We start from the raw sequence: 20,153 nt of genomic DNA, 5'->3' as shown, positions 1-20,153 counted from the left end.
GTAAAAGCTTTTTCTTGCCTCTTTTAGGTGAGATAATTTACCCCATTCTGCCTCTCCCTTTCTTCTTCTCCCAGTACATTCCTCTCTCATTCCTTAATTTTATTTTTTAGATGTCATCCCTTCATATTCAACTCACCCTGTGCCCTATGTCTACGCGCACACACACACACGCGCGCACACACACACACGCGCGCGCACGCACACACACGCGCGCGCACACACACACACACACATCTATAGCTTCTATCTATCTGTCTATCTGTCTAGCTATCTGTCTATCCCCTCCAACTACCTTAATAATGAGAAAGGTCTCATGAGTTACAAATATCCTCTTTCCATGTAGGAATCTAAACAGTTCAACTTTAATAAATCCCTTATGATTTCTCTTTTCTGTTTACCTTTTTGTGCTTCTCTAGAGTATTGTATTTGAAAGTCAATTTTTCTATTTAGCTCTGGCTTCTCAAGAATGCATTAAATTACTCTACATCATTGAATGATCGACCATTTTTTTCCCCGAAGGATTACACTCACTTTTGCTGGGGCTGGGTAGGTGATTCTTGGTTTTAATCCTAGCTCCTTTGACCTCTGGAATATCATATTCCAAGCCCTTTGGTCCCTTAATGTAGAAGCTGCTAAACCTTGTGTTAATCCTGATTGTGTTTCCACAATAGTTGAATGGTTTCTTTCTGGCTGCTTACAATATTTTCCCCTTGACCTGGGAACTCTGGAATGTGGCTGTAGTATTCCTGGGAGTTTTTTTGGGGGGGGATCTCTTTCATGAGGTGATCAGTGGATTCTTTCCATTTCTATTTTACCCTCTGTTTTCCTTGATAATTTCTTGTTTTTGTTTTTGTTTTTTTGCATTATGGTGAGGTGATCGGGATTAAGTGACTTGCCCAGGGTCACACAGCTAGTAAGTGTTAAGTGTCTGAGTCTGAATTTGAACTCAGGTCGTCCTGACCCCAAGGCCAGAGCTCTATTCACTGCGCCACCTAGCTGTCCCTTGATAATTTCTTGAAAGATGATGTCTTTTTTTGATCATGGCTTTCAGGTAGTCCAATAATTTTTAAATTCTGTCTCCTGGATCTATTTTCCAGGTCAGTTGTTTTTCCAATCAGATATTTCACATTGTTTTCTATTTTTTCATTCTTTGGTTTTGTTTCATAATTTCTTGATTTCTCATAGAGTTGTTAGCTTCCATTTGCTCCATTCTAATTTGTAAGGAATTATTTTCTTTTCCGTTTGGCCGATTCTGCTTTTTAAGGCATTCTTCTTCTCACTGGCTTTTTGGATCTTTTTTGCCATTTGGTCTAGTTTATTTTTTAAGGCGTTATTTCCTTCAGTATTTTTTTGTGTGTGTCTCTTTTAGCAAGCTGTTCACTTGTTTTTTATGATTTTCTTGCATCACACTCATTTATCTTCCCAGTTTTTCCTCTACTTCTCTTACTTGCTTGTTTTTTTCTTTTTTTTTTTGATGAGGCAGTTGGGGTTAAGTGACTTGCCAGGAGTCACACAGCTAGTAAGTATCAAGTGTCTGAGATTGGACTTAACTCAGATCCTCCTGACTCCAAGGCCAGAGCTCTATCCACTGAGCCACCTAGCTGCCCCCTCTTACTTGCTTTTCAAAATCCTTTTTAAGCTCTTGTATGGCCTGAGACCAATTCATGTTTTTCTTGGAGGCTTTGGATGTAGGAGCTTTGACTTTATTGTCTTCTTCTGATTGTATGTTTTGATCTTCCTTGTCACTAAAATAAGATTTTATAGTCAGAATTTTTTTTCTGCTGTTTGTTCACGTTCCCAGACAATTACTTGAGTTTTAAACTCTTTGTTAAGGTAGTGCTCTACTTCCAGTGTGGAGGGTGTACTGTCCCAAGCTTCAGGGGTTTTGTGCATCTGTTTTCAGAGATACTTCTAGGAACCTGTAAGTTTTCAATTCATCCAAGGTAGTAGTATGATCTAAGGAGAAGTGTTTACTCCTCTCCTATCCTGTGCTGTGGTCAGTGAGTGACCATAAGCACTCTTTCCTGCCCTGGAACTGTGAGGAGGGCTCCTTCTCCACTGCTGCCACAAGCTCTGCCAGTGTTTCTCCTCACCCCAAGACCTCCACCCAGAACTGCAACCCATATCCAAGCATGGGCAAAGCTAACAGAATCCTGCCTCAATGCTAGCAAAGAGATCCCCGTAATCTCCTTCTGATCAGTTGTTCAATCCCCTTACTATCTATGGGCTGAGAGCTCTGGAAGCAGCTGCCAACTCTGGGCCAGGCCCTCACTCCTCTGTCACCCAGGTCCGACAGACCTTTTCCACCTCTAAGTTGTTTTTGGTATTTGTGGGTTGAGAAGTCTGGAAACTGCCACAGCTGCCAGTGATTCAGTCCCCTGAGGCCTGCTCTGGGTTTGCTGGGACCCAGTCTGTGCCAGGGCAGCCCTTGCAGGACTATGCTTCTTTCCCAGCCCGGCACAACAGACCTTTCCCATCAACCATCCAGGTTGTCTTAGGCTGCAAATTTGTTTTGCTGTTTTTTGTTTGTTTGTTTGTTTGTAGGTTCTGCTGCTGTAGAATTTTAGAGTCATTTTTTATAGGTATTTGGACAGGACTGGTTTAGGGGAGAGCTCAAGTGAATACTTGCTTTTACTCCTCCATCTTGGCTCTGCCCCCTGTGTTATTTCAAAATGTTTTGTGTTAGAGCCATTTCTAAGGGCATTGGACATCCTTTCGGAAAATGCTTGGATTTAGAATAATGATACATTAATAAACGTTGTTTCTGGAAGACTTGCACCTTAAATGCAGAGGACAATATTGTTCTTTAACAGCCTTGTTTGCTTAAGAATTCCTTCCTCTAGGCATAGAAAAATACATCTGTTTGTGTGCCTTCCCCCTCACCCTTTTTAAAACTTTTATGAGTTGACTTTTTTTTTGTTTTGTTTTGCTAGGCAGTGGGGTTAAGTGACTTGGCCATGGCCACACAGCTAGTAAGCATCAAGTGTCTGAGGTCAGATTTGAACTCAGGTTCTCCTGACTTCAAGTCCAGAGCTCTATCCAATGTGCCACCTAGCTGCCCCATGAGTTGACTTTTATTCTTCATCCATTTGATTTTTCTTAATTGCATGGTTAGACCAAACTGAGGGATCGGTTCTCTTGCAAGAGTCTCTACAATGAGCCTGTTGTCATCCTCCAACAGAATCACTATCTAGAAGGAATCTTATTCCTTAGATTCTGTGGTGTCTCCTTAGTGACAGAGATGAATATCTTTGGCGAACATATCTCCTTGTTTCATGCCTTGTCTGATGTTTTTTATCAGAGGATGATCAAATAATGTTAGCTTCTACATCATAATTTTCAAGGAATCTTGAATAACATTGAGCTAGGAGAAAACTTGTGGAAAAGGAGCTTCATTGTCTAACGTAATATTTTTAATGGACCACCCATAGAGTGCATATGTCAGTTCAGTGAGAATGATCAAGTTGGAACCAGAACTGAATGGAGAGGAAAAAAGGGTGCATTTCTTTTGGGAAATTGTGAAGTTCTTTTATACCTCAGCCTCATAAAGGAAGATGGGACAACAAGTACATGGCATGTGTGTCCTTATGTCTGCTAGTGTCTTTGTTAGACCAGGAGAGATTGACTACCCCCAGTGTGTGGGCTGTTCTCCTTGTGGTGAATTATGGGTGGACGTGGACAAGAGTCACCTAGGACAGGTAAGCAGGGATAAGCTGTGCTCTGTATTCTTGCAAAGGAGTATGCTAGGTGATGAAGTCATCGGTACATTTCAGTATTGATTCTTTATTCATTTGGTGCTTATTATTTTATATAGAGTATGATGTTGGCTAAAAACCAGTCCCTAACACATTGTTCTCCAGTTTTCCAAGTGATTTGTGTGAAACAAAGAGCCTTTCCAACAGTAGCCTGAGGTACTTGGGTTCATTGAAGGCTGCCTTACTAAGCTTGTTTTGAACTCTTTCTTATTTAGGCTGTTCTACTGGCCTGCTTTTCTGTTTTTTAGTGAGTACAAAATAATTTTGGTAATTAAAGCTTTATAAAGTTTTATAAACCTTGAAGTCAGAAAGTGTCATATCCCCTTCATTCCTACTATTTTTATTACTTCCTTTGAGAATCTACATCTTTTGTTGATCTAAATGAATTTTATTATTTAGTCTAGTTCTTGGTAGCTTGATTGGTCTGTTACTAAACACATAAATTTAATTATGTTGTGTCATACTCATCATATTAGCGTGATACATCAGTGAACAATTACTATCAGTCCAATTATTTAGTTCTTCCTTTATTTCTTCAATATTTGCTTTGTGACCATATTTACACAAATCTTGAGTATGTCTTGGTAGACTAACTTTTGATATTTAATGCATCTTGTTATTATCAGTAGGGTTTTTCTTTCTATCATCCCTTCCTAGTTTTTGTTATTGCTGTATAACAAATGCTGAATGCTGAAGATTTCAATGGAATTTATTTTGTGTCCTTTTCCTTGATTAAAGTTATTAATAATTTCAATTAGGTTTTTTTTTCTGATTCTCTGGGGTTTTTAAAGTAAACAAATCATATTATCCACTAATAAAATTATTTTTGTTTCTGCTTTGACAGTGTTTATCTTTAATTGCTTCTTCTTGTCTTATTGCTAGCTCTTGTATTTTCAGGACTTTGTTCATTAGTGAGCGGGGCAGCTAGGTGGTGATGCAGTGGATAGAGCTCGTGTCTGAAGTCAGGAAGAGCTGAGTTCAGATGTGACCTCAGACACTTACTAGCTTTGTAACCTTGGCCAAGTCACCCAACCCTGTTTGCCTCAGTTTCTTCATCTGTAAGATGAGCTAAAGAAAGAAATGGCAGACCCCTCCAGTGCATTTGCCAAGAAAACTCCAAATGGGGCCAAGAAGATTCTGCACGACTGGAACAGCTGAACAGCAACAAATGCTAGAGAGAAGAGGGCACATAGAGGTTTTCTTACATGTGTATTAGGAAAACCTAGAGCATTTCTCAGTTGTGAGTAGTACAAGCAAGTGGTTTTTAAATAAACTTTTTAAAAAAGCAAATTAAGAAGGATCTTTTCATGTCTATATTTGTTTGGGTTTTTGGTGTGTGTCGTGTTATTAAAGACTTTTTCTGCAGCTATTGATATAATTTGTTTTTATATGATTATGTCACTTGTTTTCTTAATGTTGGATTTTCCTTGTATCTGTGGTACAATTAGATCTTGGTCATAGTAGCTAAGTTTTGAATATATTGTGGTAGTTTTTTTGCTAGGATTTGAAATTTTTTTCATCAACATTCATTAGTATATCTGGTTTAAAACATGAGTTCTCTTTATCTGCTTTAGTTGGAGTTTGGCAAAAAAAATATATATATATATTCACACACACACACACATACATACACATATATATATGTATATATAAAAAATTTTGTTTTGTTTTTTTGGCTAGGTAATGGGGTTGACTTGCCCAGGGTCACACAGCTAGTGAGTGTTATGTGTCTGAGGCCAGATTTGAACTCAGGTCCTCCAGACTCCAGGGCTGGTGCTCTATCCACTTTGCCACCTAGCTGCCCCTGCAAAATATTTTCTTTATCAGTTATTGAGAACACTTTTTATAACATATTAATTGTTCTTAAACTCTTGATTGAAGTCACATATTAATCCATTTGGACCAGATTTTTTTCTCCCCTTTGATAGTGATTTATGACTTTTTAAACTTCTCTTTCTGAGGTTGGATAATTTAAGATCTATACTTAAAAAAAAATTTTTCCCCTCAAATTAAACACCCCCCACCCAAGAATACACAGCAGAATACAAAAGAGGATTCTATTTTTCAAAAAGGTATATTTGCTTTTTTACAGTCAGCAAAATCCATCTTTTCTCATTATATGTCTCATTCTGCACTCTTTTCACCTCTCTATCAAGAGTAGTAGCATGTTTCATCATTAGTCCTATGGAATCTGGTTGATCATTGTGCTTGATCAGAGTCTCTAATTCATTCAGAGTTGTTTTTCTTTACCACATTGTTGTCATCATATAAATTGTTTGCATAAGTGAACATAGGAATTCCCAGATTTCTTTGAAACCATCCCCTTCAGCATTTCTTAAAGCACAATAGTATTCCATCACATTTATAAACCAAAACTTGCTGACCCATTCCCCAGTTGATGGGTATCCCCTTAGTTTCAAATCTATGGCAGCACAAAAAGAGCTGCTATAAATATTTTTATACATACGTATCATTTTTCTTTTTCTTTGATCTCTTTGGGAGTGGACTTGAAATTAGGGCTGAATTTTGTGTACTTCTTTAGGGAATGTCTCAGCTGTTCCTGTTGCTTTTTTTTTTAAGAGATTCTAATAATTTAAAAAATTTTGTTTTTCTTTTATTTGAGTCTTCTTGTACAAAATTGTTAATATGGAAATATTTTACATGACCGCCCATATACAACCCATATCTGATTGCTTAGTACCTCAGGGAAGGGGGAAGAGGAAGGAGGGATAAAATTCGGAACTCAAAACCCTAAATAAAAAAAAGTTTAATATTTTTTGAAATATATTTAATATATTTGTATCTTCAGTGTCCCTTTTATCACAGTAGCTCTTATAGTGGGATTCTTTTTTTGTTTACTTATTCTTATGTTTCTCTGTTTTGGAATTTGCATTAGGACCAGGCTCACTACACTTTTCTGGGCAAATGTATGGGTTATGATTGGACCTATTTTTTGACCTGTTCAGTCCTGATTCTGTTTTCTGTGGATACTAAGCATTGGTTTAGTGAAACATCTCGGGGACATCTCAGGTTGGGGACTTGGAAGCTTTCAAGATGCTCAGTGTGGTCTGAACCAGGTCGTATTGATCTGGGCTCTGCCAGCTCCTGATGTGGATTTGTTTCAGAGTAATAAAATTATATACTTGCCCCTCGTTAGAGCTACAGTAATCCGCTGCAGTCTTCAGTAGGTTCAGAGGGACAGACCTGCATGTTCCCTGTTCTGAGTTCTCTGCCCTGGTTGTTCTGCTATAGTCTTCAGATTTTGATGGAGACTGGAACTGAGAACCTGAACTGTTCCCAGAGGCAGAGACACACAGCCTCCACTCTTTTCTGCTCCTCTCTCTTGTCCAGCACATAGCCTGGGGCTGCAGTGGCTCCTTGCTCTGGATTACCACACCTAGTACAGGTTCCTTTCTTATTCCATACTTTTGGTCTTTGATGCAGCTTTGTGGGCTGAGCAACAGAGCCATCAGTTTGCATTTTCCCCTATTCCCTGAGTAGCTTCAGACCCCTCTGCTCAATTTGGGAAATCTTCTTGCCCCATGTACACAGCTTGTATAGTTCCTGAGCTGGGCGGCTTCATGCAACATGTTCCTGGTTAGTCTTAGCCCTCAGTTTCCATAGACTTCTTTGTTTACCCATGTGGAATTGAAAAAATGACCAATTGTGGATTTTTTTTTTCCCCCACTTACTTGGAGTTACTGATCAAGATTCTGCCTGGTATGTTTTTTAGATCTTTGTGGAGTAGTTATAAGGGGGAGCGAAGCAGTACAACTTCCCTGTTCATCACCATCTTGGCTAGTCTCTTAACAATTCTATCAACCCTTTGTCTTTCTGACCACCCTAGAGATTTCTTAGGGTAGTCCCCTGCCCTTGCTTCCTCCGAATGAAGAGTCTTATAGGCTACACATGAGCACCTCTTTGGCCACACTACTGCTTGCCTTGCTGGAGAGGCCCTTATCTTTTGCTTATGTTTATATATTTCCTTATTTTCATTCCATTATTATATTTGTGAAGGAAGTACTTAATGTTTTTGCCTTTTTACAAATATTAACAATTTGTACTCTAGCACAGTATTTTTGAAAAGGCATCATCTGACTCTTAAGAAATATGTATTTTCTTTAATATTCTCATTTTGAATATGCCATTGTCTTTTAAATTTTCCTTTTTAAATGGTCTGTTTATTCCTGTTTTCCTGTTTGTTTTTGTTTTTTGTCATATTTTGCCAGCTCTGAGACAGTGACATTCAAGCCTCTTATAATTATTGTTAATTTCCATGCCTTTTGGCCCTTTCTTTTTGAGCTTATACTCTATGCTATTTAGTGGTATACATTTAATAAATGTTTGCATTTTCCTCCATTTATTTATTTTCTATTTTTCTCTCTTTACTCTTTTCAGTTAGTACTTTGTCTCTGTAATTAGTTTTGATTGCATTAATTTGATCCTTGTGTTCCTACAGACGTTTTCCATTTACCCATCCTATTTCAAGTTCCTTTAGTCTTCTTAAACAGTTATTCTTTCCTTAAAAAGAAAAAATAATAATTCCCATGCTCCCTCCTTTTAGCCCTTTCCTCTCCAGATAAGAGTGTGATTAAAAATCCTCCCTGCTTCTCACTTCCTCACACCCAATGTTAACTTGAGCAATATTCATCTGTGGCACCCTTCTTCCTTATTTCTCTCTCCTTCTAAAGTATTCTGAATTTTTTTCTTTCATTTACTGCCCACATATTTTCATGTGCCTTTGTTGTCATTTCTATGCCCCTCCTAGAGGGAGAGCTTTTTGGGTGGTACACTCTTTGTGTTCTATGTAGGGAGGGACCTTTTGGGAAGGTAAAAGTTGAGGTCTCCTCTCTCCTGTAGGTAACGAATCTTCACTCCTGTACTAGTTCATTTGTAGATCTCTCTTCATCCTCCCTTTCATTTTCATTGTTTTGTTTCATGAGGTTTTGTTTTTTTTTTGATAGGCTCTTCATCTACTATATGCTTCAGTCCTGTAACTGTCAGTGAAGGAGATAGTAGTGTAGTGGGAATATCTCTGTACCATGAGTCATTTTGGCCTGGTCTTAGTCCCTTACACTTACCGTCACCATTTATTCTTTCTAAGACTAATAATATAGCCTACCTCTGGATCTGTGTTTCTCCTCCTATCCTGGATTCATGTGGAGTGAAATGCAAAACCGGGACATGTAATCCTTGCTTGGGGAAAATTGTCTCCTAAAAACAGAGGTGTTGCCTGCAGAGTTCCCATCTCTCCTGAGCCAAACTTGGCTAAATGTAATTGGGAGATAGTTAACATAATAAATAAAAATTTAATAAACACAGACAATATTATATTTAAAAAACTAAGTATGTTGCCCACAGGGATCCTTGTGTAGAATTAGTGGCTCTGTTTCTATTTGAGTGTGACACCATTGTCCTCAAATATCTATTACCTGCTTCACTACCAAAGGAAATCCATTAAACATCTCTGTCACTATCCCTCACTCCTTCTGTTAAAATACATTTTAGTCCTTTGTTTTCCTCTTCTAAGGGAGGCCACTATTCCACTACCTCTCCTCCATATATATATATATATATATATATATATATATGTACACATATGTGCATATATGTACAGTTGGATGAAGTGAGGATTATTTTTTAAATATGAGGGAGACCTAGGTATGTTTGTAGGCAGCAGGAAGGAGTCATTGGATCAGGAGAGATTGACATTTAGAGAGAGAAAGTACTGATTGTTGGTGTAATACTCCTGAGGAATTGGAATCAAAGGTAGAAGTAGAGGGTTTGGCCTGTGTGAAAAGGGCCATCTCATAATTGGAAATTAGAGCAAGGGAAAGGAATTTGGGGTATGATGTCAAGGGGTTTGGAGAAATAGAGTAACAGAGAGAAAGGGACTCTGGGAGAATGTTTTCTTAGTGACATTTGATGTTTCTCTGCTGAGAAGGAGCAAGGAGAGTCTGGTGAGGGAGAGTTTAAGGAGAGAAAACTAGTTAGTGCAGGGACCCTCCACAAGGCAGCCTCCGAAAGTCATGGAAAGAGTCTTTGGAGACAGAGGACACAAGTTATTCCTGGGGGCTGCCACTAGCTGCCCTCGTAGCCTCTTAGCTTCAGTTTCCTCATCTGTAAAATCCAATGTAACCAGTAAGCATTTGTTGAAACAGATGATAATGATACTTATATGACAGTTCTATGTAATGGATTGTTTTGAGGATCAGATAAGATAAAGTGAATAAAGATTTTTATAAATTATTAGACTCAAATTCTCATTTGTAAAGTAGGAGTATTAATATTTTCACTACCTATTTCAAGGAATATTTTGTAAACCTAGGAGCTGGACCTGTCAGTCAAGAAGTGAATTCCCTTATTAGCTGTGTGACCCTGGGCAAGTCATTTAACCCTAATTGCCTAAAAAACAAAAAACAAAAAAACCAAAAACACAACAAAAAAAAAAAGAAGTGAATTCCTCAGTGAGGTTACTCCTGCCAGTGAAGGTCAACACCTTCTCTTCAACACAGAGTTACGTGGGGTCCTGAGAAGTAAAAGTGACTTGCCTAGGGTCACACAGCCATCATGTTTCAGAGGAAGGAACTTGAATCCAAGTCTTCCTACCTCCAAGGCTGGCTGTAAGCTGTGTTTTTGTAAAGCTTATCAGGTGTGGTCAACCAAGAGTTAACCCTGAGGTAACAGTTGTTTTGTCTCCATAAAAATAAAGCCTGGAAATCGTAGACACCTAGAATTAAGTATGAAAGAGAGGCATCTAAGAGGTATATAGATCCGATCCATAATACAAACAGCCGAGAATGTGGAGTACAGGCTGGGGAGGCCCCAAATACACCTTCAGAAATGGAAGAAGGGTTTATATAAATCTGAAGGAGGGATGCTCTGGCCTAGGGCTGAGATAAGCAATCACTGTGTCAAAGGGGAATCGTTAGGAGTCATAGTTGTAATATCTGGTCAGGAGGGACGTGTGTCAAGCTGACATTCGTGATGTCTCAGTGCTGATAAGCTGAGGCACTATGCAAAGGACTACACAGAGGATTTTTGTTTGCTTTTTGTTTTCAGCACCAGTTAGAGAGGGACGTGTGGAGCTGTGAATTTATTTATTTTTTTTGTTCATTGCTAAAGGTGCTACCTTGTGGTGAGACTTCTTTGCTTAGGATTAGGTATAATTTCCAAGTAAAACAAAAAGCCTAAAGTCTAAATTTACAATAATTTTCTTAAGTGCCCATGTGGTTATGTGGCAGGTTTTTAACCTGCATGGATGTTCGTTCCCATTATAGTGTAAAAGCCCAGAGAAGAAATAGAAAGAGATATGAGGTATCTTCCTTTCCCTCACAGCCTAGTTATCCTCTCTTATTCTTTCTTCAAATGGACACCCATAGGAATTTATGAAAAAATTAATAAAAGGAGAAAGAGCAAACAGCAGCAAACAGGGTAGTATATTTTAAAACTGAGAAAGCTTTTTATATTATTAAATATCGAACTCCTGCTTCCTCTGACCTGATTGTCAGTCCTCAGATAGGGTTTTCCTCAAGGCAGTGCAGAACCATCGAATGACTTGGTGGGCTTCTTCTTTTTAGTACCTCTGTGAGTCATTGCTTACCGCTGGCCTCCAAAGCATAGAATTTGGGTCAGTTCCTTGATTGACATAATCTAGGAAAGACCAGCTTCAGAAAATATGGACAAATCACAACACTTACAAAAGGAGGAAGAAACCAATAGTGGATGTAGAAACCTTTTAGATGGTGATGAAAAATAAGGATGCAGAATGTTTAAATCTGGTTAGCTAGACAACCCCCTCACCCCATGTTGATTTCTTTCTATTCTAATGCCATAGCATGTGCTTTCTGTACATAGTGTCTTCTAGACTAATGTTGTTGAACACAAATAGAAATAAATCCCTGCAGGCAGTGTATTGATTTAGAAAACCTCAAATTAACATTATCTATACTGTATTGCAACTTTATTTATTTTGTTAAGCATTTCCCAGTTACATTTTAATCTGGTACAGCCCAGTAGTTTGACACCTCTGTTTTAGACCGTGACTCCCTTCCTTGGCTACCCCTTCGCTAATTGTATCTGGTCAGCTGCCTCATTAGAATTTTGATCCCCACCTCTTATACTCTAGGCCAGCCTAATGATGCTGGTTCAAAATTTGAAAGGCAACAAGCTCTGTGACCTATAAGAAGCTGCTTCACAAAGAGTATTGAAGATTCCCCCCCCCCCCACTGTTCACACAGGGCAGCAAGTTTCTAAGCAAATTTCCCCTAAGAATTCACAGGCTCTGGCTCTCCTGAAGGGCCACGTTAGTTTATCTTTCCTAGGATCACTGCCCAATAAATAGACTGGGGGCCCGAAGGACTTGTTTTCTAAATATTTTGGTGTGACTTTTGACATTCTTCCTTTGTACTTTCACTTTAAAGTTGGATCAGTCACTCTTGTGTTAGAGGTGAAGATAGTTATATGCCTGAAAACTATTGATCGAATTTAGTAATTAACCAAAATTAAAAAAAAAAAGCTCTCAGAGGTGTAAAATTAATTGTTGAGAAACAGCTTGGTTTTACATAATGGTTGTCAAAAAAGATAGGGGATCCTTCGGGTTGTATTTTTAACTGCAGATTTAGAATACTACACAGCAGGCACCATACACTTAGCAGTTGTTGATGGTATAAGGCTTACTTTGAAGCGGATGTTTGCCTTGTCCGAAAGAAATGGTGCTTTCTAAAACAAATTCTGATGTAAGCATAAGAGGGAGAAGAAAGTGATGTGATACTTGTGCATTCCTTCAGCTAACTGTTTAAATGTAACCACACAAAAGAACAAGTCATTTGATTATGTTGATTTTTCTTGACAAACAATGGCAGTTTATCCAAAGGATACCCTTTAGTTTAAATAAATATAGCTTATGATTTATCATGTTTTTCCTTATCTTAATACCTAAAGAGAATTGAAGACTTACTTGGTACTAATTTAGCAAGAAGCAAATTGGCTGTCTTTTAAAGGTGACTTAAGATATTTGAATTAATAAATTTTAGTATTCAGATGGCATAAAAGTTGCTTAACTTTCAAGTTTTTTACTTTTCTTCTGGAAGATCTTTGATCCTTAAGTTTTTCTGTGCATCCTGTCAGTTTGTTTAGCTGAATAGAAATCATGTGTCCATTTAACCTTACTTCATTTTGCTTCTCTTCTCTTGATTGCCACTTGAGCTGGTTGTATTCCCAATTAGTTACCTTCTATTTTGTCTTTGAAAAGACTCTTCACTTTGGATTCAGCTTCTTTTATTCTGTTAATTATTTCTCTACTACAGGCCATAAATTTTGCCATTTGTTTCCTTTTAACTTGCGCTTTTAGGATTCTCATTTCTCTTTTGAACCATTTGGGAAAATCTTGCTTGGTTCCATGTTCTCTTAGGATTCTGCAGGGTTCCCTGCCTCATCAGGTAAAGGTTCAATTTCCTCTGTCTTGTAATATTTACTAACAGATGTTAGGGCTCATTTAGATGTCTTGTTGGCCATCTTCTCTTCTGTTTTAATTGTCTGTTGATTTATCTGCTTGTGCTCTAGGTTTTTAACTGAAATTTCTTCCACCTGAGATCTTTGGTAATTTCAGTCATTTTTGCTTATATTTTCCTTTTGTGATGCCCTGGGGGCTGAACCTCAGAGCTGTCTCAGCCTTCTTCCATGTTTGAAAATACACTTTTTCATTGGCCAAAGTCCCTTCCCAAGTGACTTCTTTCTCAAAGATAGAACTGGCCTTAGCTAGGTACCTATCCTCTTTCCTTCAGGCCTGCTGTAGCCCCACAAACATGCCAGTGCCCTGCCCCAGTTTCTTCTGTTGTTTAATTCTCTTGGCTGAGCACTGAAACTCCCTGCTGTCCTCTATTCTCACATCTCCATATGCTTTTTAGAAATACTGAACTGCATGTCCAGTAGACATATTAAACCCAACATATTGAAAACAGAAATTTTATCTTTTATCTTTTCTCCTAAAACTGTCACTGTGGAGGAGGGCATCCTCCCAGGCCCCCCGGCTCATGACCTGCCAGTCTTCTTGGACTCCTCCCTCTCTCTCACTTCTCACATTCAAGTTTTTACCAAAGTTTGTTGATTTCACCTTTGCCACATCTCTTGAATATGCCCCCTTCTCTCCTCTGACACTGCCTCCATCCTGTGTCAGGCCCATATCACCTTACAACTGGACTATTGCAATAGTGGCTGGGGCTTCTGCCTTCTTCAAGTCTCCCCATTCCAGTCTATCCTCTATTCAGCCACTAAAGTGATTTTCTTAAAGTGAAAATCTGATTGTTATCACCTGGCTACTCAAGAACCAGAGGCATTTAGGAGGTGTAGTGAATAGAGTACTCAGGTCACCTGAGTTCAAATTTTACCTCAGAGTATCTGTTTGACCCTGGAAAAATCACTTAACCCTGTTTTCTTAGTTCCTTCTCAGTAAAATGAGCTGGAGAAACCACTCCAGTATCTTTGCCAAGAAAACCCCAAATGGGGTCATGAAGAATCTGACAGTACAAAAGGACTGAACAACAACTCAAAAGTCTGCAGGGGCTTCCTTTAGCCTCCGGAAGCAAATACAATGCCCTGTTTGGCATTCAAAGCCCTCCATAACCCAGCCCCCTCCTGCCTTACTCCCTGCCATGTACTCTTCAATACAGTGACTCTGGCCTCTTGGCTGTTCCACAAACAAGACTCCATCTCTCTGGCTTCCATTCTTCCCTAGCTTCCATTAAGTCCCAACTACACTTTCTTCTTTTACTGGAAGCCTTCCCTTATCTCCTTTTAATTCTAGTGTCTTCTCTCTGTTAATCATTTCCTATTTATTTTGTATATAGTTTGCTTTGTATATAATTGTTTACATGTTGTCTCCCTCATTAGATTTGTAAGCTCTTCTGAGGACAGGGACTGTTTTTTGCCTCTTTTTTTTTTTTTTTTTTGTATACCCAGCGTTTACAAAGTGTCTGAAACCTGGTAGGCCCTTACCAATTGACTGACTATTGACTGGTTTCCCTGGCAGGTCACACTTTCCCTTTACTCTATCTTCCTTTCTTCCATTAGGAAATGGGCTGAATTGGGATTGGCTGCTGGTTGCCCTGTCAGAGGGCAGGGGCAACGTATACTGGCAGATACTGCCCCAGCAGCAGCAAGGAAATAGTGAGTGGTTTAGGTTGGGCTCTGCAGCCCTACATAACTGGAGGCCTGGTAGGGGAGGAGGTGTTGAGGGAACTTTTTACAGTTAGGCGTTAGCCTACTCTGCTATTTAGTCTTCAGATTGTTCCCTTGGCTTCTTCTTGTCTTGGCTTGCAGAGATGGCTGCAATGGGCATAATTCTGATTTTGGGGAAGTTTTAAGAGTTCATTAGTACTTGAGAAAATGTCTGATCTTCCATTTGGCAGTCATGTGACCTGGAAGGCCAGTGAAACTTCAGAGCCAAAAAAATTAACTTCTTATTCACAGATTTAATGGAGCACTTTTAAAAGAAAGTTGTCCATTTAACTTGACTATATACATGTATGTAGATACATGTAGATAATGAGATATAGATAACTTGTTTATATCCAACTATGATCTGACTAAACCTCTTGTAATCTGATGTGAATTGCCAGAATGTTAAATTAGAACTTTGTAAGTGGATTTTCAGAACAACAAAATTATTTTAAAATAAAACAGATTTCTAAACTCAAAAACACTGAATTAGTTTAACCTGAAGTTTTTAGCAATCTTGGGGAGGAGATTGAGAACTGCTTTTTGTATTTACTATTGTTGCAGTACTGTTTACTAGTTCAGTCAAAAAAGATAGAGTAACTTAACTCCGTCACTTAAATGTGAAATTCACATTTTTTTCTAGGCTTTTGCTGGTGGTGTTAAGATCAGAACTGAGCTTGCCAGTCTCTGGGTTGCTCTTTTCTTATGATTATCACAAAGATAATTTCTTAGATATTAGAGTAATTCTGTTGTTGGTGCTAATGTTATGATTTAAAACAATATAGGAAAATGAAAGTTTATGTCTTTATGCTTTCCTTAAGTGCATATTTCCCTTAAAGTTCTACTCTCTTTGTTTCTTGCAGAGAAGTGTCTCTGGCTTCTTGAAGGCTGTGCTCATAGAGGGTAAGCTCTATCATGTCACTTGATCAAGGATCATTTATAAAGTATCTCCCAGACACTGAGCAAGGCAGTGAGGATAAAAGGCCAAAATGAAATCTGGAAAGACTATGGGCAGAAGAGCTCTGGTACTGTATGTCTGTTTTCTAAGTGTGAATCAGCCTAGTTAAATTCAAACATGGTCGTCTTAGGTTAGGATGTTCACTAGGTGATGAATTTTTCAGCAATGGCGGTTTAGCTAAATCGTGAAGGGATTGTAATCTGCATTGGTGAGAGGAATAATCATACCACCAAATTCACAGATGCTTAATGTATTGAAACAGACATTTCATGCACATTAAATGTATAAATAAACCCCATTTTGTGTTCTGACTTGGCTTTCAGAAAGCAGTATCCCTATAGATTTCAAGAAAAATATAATGAGTACTATTATAATATATTAAAATCAATTCAGGATGAAGGTTGCTTTATGGAGTCATTGGTTTTTTGACCCCTTTTGGTGTTATTATTGAATTTGAAGTATAGAGTTCTAATTAAATCGTGAGTGTATTCAGATTGTAGAAATTAAGTGATCTCACTATATTCTTTAAAGGACTTTGGGCTTCTAAAACCAAGGATAACATTAGATGTCAGCCAAACATTTTGTCCTTCTCAGTTTTTGTCTTCTCATCTGAAATACTGCCAGTTGCACAGATTGTGTGTCAGTTTAAATACAAGAAGCAGGCCTCAATCTGCTTGAACTCGTTCCACCAAAGACTTCTAAAACTTTAGGTAGTTTGCAAGTAGTAATGGTTGTTTCACATTAAGTTGCTTTGTAGAATTATAAAACAGATTTTCTTGTGCTTTCAAAAAAAAATGTCATCCACTAATGAATGAGGTGCCATCTGTAATAATTAAGGTTATTCTGTTTGTTCTTTCCCTGCAGCAAAACTTCTAAAGATTTGGAGAAGATAGAAAACAACCCAAAAGGCTAAAGCACTATTGTACTGTAAGTACTATTCTGGGTAGAAAAAGTGAATTAAAGATCTTGTAAAGAGGATGGCCATTTATTTTGGAGGAAAATTTGTTAATAGAGATAGCTATGTGTAATACAGAGAAGGATGTATTTTAACAGTTATACTTAATAATTTATAATTTACTCATGCATTCTTGAAAAATTTGAAAATATGTTCTTAGTCCAATAAGAATTTCACCAATAGTAGTGAAAAATATTCCTGTATCTAACAAGGATTGATTTAGTTTATATACATTTGCTTATTTAAAACTATCAGAACTTAGAAAATCATTGTAGTTTTGCAGGTTGTCATTTGTTTTGGTGACTTATTGTTTAGGTTATTTTGCAGAATTATTTATTTGCTGATTTATTTATGTATTTCATTATTTATTTATTTGATTATTTAGTAAATTATTTATCTGATGAATTATTAATACATCTTCATGACATGCTTTAAATTATTTATAACTTAATTTTGAGTTTATTGCTTTTAGACGCTGCATTGTTACTGACTAGTTTTGATTTTTTTCTTTCTGGTTCTTAAAAATTAAAGTATTAGCTCTAAGGCAAAAGTATATTCATTGCAATGCCCATAGATTTTTTTTTTTATTGAGTGATTTACAGTGGTGATATAATTTTAGTTATGTTTAGTTTAGCTAGGAATATATACCTGTTCAGGTTTTACCAGTGGTTCAGTATATGCAAATCATTATGTAGTCATATACAAATGACACATCTACCATTTGGGAAGGAAGTTTAAACACACAAGGCCTTTTTTTTTTGTTTTGTTTTGTTCTTGCCATGTCCACACTGTGGAGTAGTGAGGAGATATTTGAGCCTTTGGTATGTAAATCTTGAGTGGCTTAGGGATTATTTTTTTTAAAAAGTCCCAAACTCTATTATGCATATATTTGGGGGGGGGGGAAGCCTCATGTTTAAATAGATTCAACTATTTAAAAACATATCTGACATAGGATGCTTAAGTAGTCATAATGACTTCTGTTTAAATCACTTCATATATTCCCTAGGTATGTAGAGTTCATATTCTTTTATCTTAATGGAGTAAATGGCAAGGAATATATAAAAATGTAAGCTAACCATGTGTATCTCTAAGTTGTAGCTCTTCAGACTTAACTACTTGAATCTTTTTGCAGAGTTACTGCTTTTGCCAGTAAGTTCATTTCCTCTTTCCTCTGATTCCACTCCCCAAAGTGGTACGGTGGGGAAGATATCCTGAAAGTGCTCTGACTTTAGTTTGTGTAGGAGAGTGTCATGTGCCCAACGTGGTCTTTAGTCTGTTTGCTTGAGGTGAATTATTGTGTATTTTGAAGTTTTAACATTGGAGAGTAAAGCTGCATTGTGCAGCCCAAGTTAGGATGCAATTGAAATACAGTGAAAATGGTCTCTGTAGACAGGTTTCACTATAGAACTGTAAATTATGCATGTGTATATCCAAATGCCTTATTTTGAAATATTGAATGTATGAATATTTAATTGGCACCTTGCTTTAGTATCTTCACACGCTTGCCTTAAAGAAAGCATTTTCATTTGATTTATATACATGGATTTAAAAGTGTGTGTACTGTATATATAGATCAGTGACTTTCATGTCTATTCTATGTAGTGGAGAGGAACAGCTTCAGACAGCGTTTTGCTATGGATTTTTATTTTTTAATTTGCCTTACTTTGACAAAGATGGCTGCTTTGGAAGACTATAAGACTTCTAAGGTGCCTTCTCTACTCCTGCTATATTGGGTCAGACTTGCGGAGTGAAGTGTCAGACCCAGTCAATTAAGAAACATCATGATGACCGTCTCTTGTGGGCCAACGACTATGGCTCCAAGAAATACTCTGTAGGAAGGGGCCCATATTTGAAATCCTCATTTGTAGAATCAAAATAATTTCCAGGGTACATAGATAGTATCATAGATAGTCAGTGTGGTATAGGCCTGCCTTAGAATTAGGAAGCCTTAGATTTCTAGGCCTGTATCAGTTCAGACATATACTAGCTGTATGATAATAGGAAAGTCACTTAACCTACCTCTCAGTGAGATGACATGTAGAGAGGCTTCGGTTTTTGACTAGTTCCCTTGCCCAGAAATCCCATAATGTAATCAAAAAGTGTTAACACGATGTGAAACTAACTGTAAAAATAGACCCACACCAGATTATTATCATTGTATATTATCATTAATAATAATATTCATGGTGATGATAGCTATCATTTATATAGTGCTTTAATATTTTCAAGGCTTTGTACATACACTATCTCAGTTGATCCTCACAACAATCCTGTTAGAGAGGTGCTGTTATTATCCCCGATTTATAGATGAGGAAACTGGTTGAGTCAGGTTCAGGGACTTATCCAGAGTGCTGATCATTTCTCGGATTAAGTCAAGATGAGAACAACTGGGCTGGCCGCACAAATCAGAAAGCCCATGCCCTTGGGGGCTTTAAGTAGCTAAGTATTGGTCAAATTTTGGCAGTTCAAGGGAGCTGGAGCATTGCCAGCTTGGAGCTGCCTTTGGAGGAGATCTCTGAAAGGGAGGAGGAGGCAATTTCTGGTTCACCTCTCTCCAGTCCCACTGCCTCTCCCCCGACCATTGACTGTGTTGCTTCTAAGTGGAATGGTAGGACTGGGAGCAGAGATACTCTGGATAGGGGCAGCCAGCCAGGTGGCTCAATGGATAGAGTTCTGGGCCTGGAGTTAGGAAGACCTGAGTTCAATTTGGCCTCAGATACTTATTAGCTGTGTGACTGGCTAAGTCATGTAACCTTTGTCTGTCTCAGTTTCCTTAACTGTAAGATGGGGATAATAATAGGACCTACCCCATAGATTTGTTGAGGATTGAGATAATATGTATTTGTAAAAGCCTAGCCTATAGCAGGGACTAATAAATGCTCATTCCCTTTCCTTTTTTTCTTTTCCTTAGTAGACAGACAATACAAAGAGACTGGGAGATAGATTTAAGAAATAGGCCACTGGCAGCTGGGAAGTGAGTTAGCTATGGAGGGGAGCAGACCATTAGGGTCACCTCTAGAACCTGAAGCAGTGACCACCCTCTGGTGACTCAAGCCTTGATTAAGTGTACCAAGTTGAGTTGGGGAAGGGGAAAAGGGAGTGGTATTAACCTTGAGGGGCTATTTCATATGTAAAATGCTTTACAAATATAAGCTATGTAAATGTTAGCTATTGACTATTATTATTATCAGGCCCTTGGGCTTTAGAGAAAGTATCCTTCTATTTCAAATCCTTACTGAGCACTCCCTACATTGATGAAATCACTTGT

The 20,153-nt window shown here is 38.0% G+C and overlaps 1 long non-coding RNA gene across 1 annotated transcript in view; it reads left to right on the top strand.

The window, feature by feature from the left end:
- LOC114050490 overlaps positions 1-20,153 on the top strand; it is a 152,943-nt gene that overhangs the window by 33,118 nt on the left and 99,672 nt on the right. The window contains exons 2-3 of the long non-coding RNA XR_003570012.1: positions 15,836-15,875; positions 16,795-16,857. This is a non-coding gene — a long non-coding RNA (uncharacterized LOC114050490). The remainder of the gene's footprint in view (positions 1-15,835; positions 15,876-16,794; positions 16,858-20,153) is intronic.

The sequence above is a fragment of the Vombatus ursinus genome, unplaced genomic scaffold (genome assembly GCF_900497805.2).
Source record: "Vombatus ursinus unplaced genomic scaffold, bare-nosed wombat genome assembly UNPS02014799.1, whole genome shotgun sequence".
NCBI lineage: Eukaryota > Metazoa > Chordata > Mammalia > Diprotodontia > Vombatidae > Vombatus > Vombatus ursinus.
Note: the sequence above shows the minus strand (reverse complement) of the source record. Positions and strands in the feature narration are given on the sequence as shown.